This window comes from Tenrec ecaudatus, chromosome 13 (assembly GCF_050624435.1).
Source record: "Tenrec ecaudatus isolate mTenEca1 chromosome 13, mTenEca1.hap1, whole genome shotgun sequence".
In the NCBI taxonomy this organism is placed as follows: Eukaryota; Metazoa; Chordata; class Mammalia; order Afrosoricida; family Tenrecidae; genus Tenrec; species Tenrec ecaudatus.
Window position 1 is genome coordinate 68,616,149 of NC_134542.1, and position 1,292 is coordinate 68,617,440.

General features: G+C 47.4%; 1 pseudogene; it reads left to right on the forward strand.

Annotated features, from left to right (window-relative positions):
• Positions 1 to 265: 265 nt before the first annotated feature.
• On the forward strand, positions 266 to 1,053 carry LOC142423998 (isoamyl acetate-hydrolyzing esterase 1 homolog pseudogene; annotated as a pseudogene).
• The last annotated feature ends 239 nt before the right edge of the window (positions 1,054 to 1,292 follow it).

Genomic DNA, 1,292 nt, shown 5'->3' on the forward strand with positions numbered 1-1,292 from the left:
ATCTTTACAGATCCAGAAAGCCTCACATTTATTCCAAGGAGCTGCTGGTGGCTTTGAACCATCAACTTTGTGTTTAGTGGCCCAAAGCATAACCCACTATGCCATCAGAGCTCCATGCCTCACAGAAGGTCTGTCTTACATTGAAAGAATTGGCTAACTGGATGAATGAATGAATGAATGTGGGTTCTCTACATAACAAAGGTACATCTAAGTACTGCAAGCATAAGTGTAAAAGTAGGCCCTCAGCGGAACGCCGGTCACCATCATGGCACTCTCTGAGGCGGCTGGCTGCTGGAGCTCCCTGCTTTGGCCTCACATGTTGCTCTTTGGAGACTCCATCACCCAGAAAGTGTGCTGTTCTGAATCATGGGTTTTCAGGCTACACTACCAGATGGGCCAAAATCATTCTCCCAAGAATCACTGGGAAGGGGAGCGGGCTGGACCGCCTTGTAGCAGTTACGGTTTTCTTTGGCGCCAGTGACAGTGCTTTCAAAGATGAGAATCCTAAGCAACACATCCCGCTGGAGGAAGGCATGGACAATCTCAAGAGCATGGTGCAGGACCTGAAGTCTGTGGACATCCCGGAGAACAGAGTGACCCTCATCACGCCACCGCCTCTTTGTGAGACGGCGTGGGAAAAGGAGTGCATCCTACAAGGTTGCAGATTAAATTGCCTACACGTGGTGAATATGCCAAGGGCAGTTTACAAGCAGCTCAAGACTGCGCACTGATGCACTTGACCTGTGGACCCTGACGCAGAAGGACAATCAGGATTTCTCTTCCTACTTATCAGATGGACTACATTTGTCACCAAAGGGGGATGAGTTTCTCCTCTCACACCTGTGGCCGCTGTTGGAGAAGAAGCTCTCTCCCCTGCCCTTGCTGTTTCCTTACTGGCGAGATGTAACAGAAGCAAATCCTGAACTGAGTCTGCTGGGGGGGCGGGGACCACTAGTCGGTCCCAGAACTGGCAGGTTAGGATGTCAGCCCCCAGGACTGCCGGTGCACAAACCAGCCCCAGAGGACCAAGCGAAAAACACTTTTCCCTCATGACCCTGTATTTTCCAACAATATCAATTTCCATAGAAATTTTTTAATGTAAAAGTATGTCTTTTTATAAAGAGTTGAAAAGAGCAAAATGTCTTTATTATGTTCGTTGATAAGCATTTGTGACTATATGCACCAACACGTACACATGCACACACCTTGAGCTGAATCTCCTTCCAAAGGTAAATACGTCAAAAAGAAAAGCCTTTCATTTTTAACTTCTTCTTTATCAACAGTAGCATTTC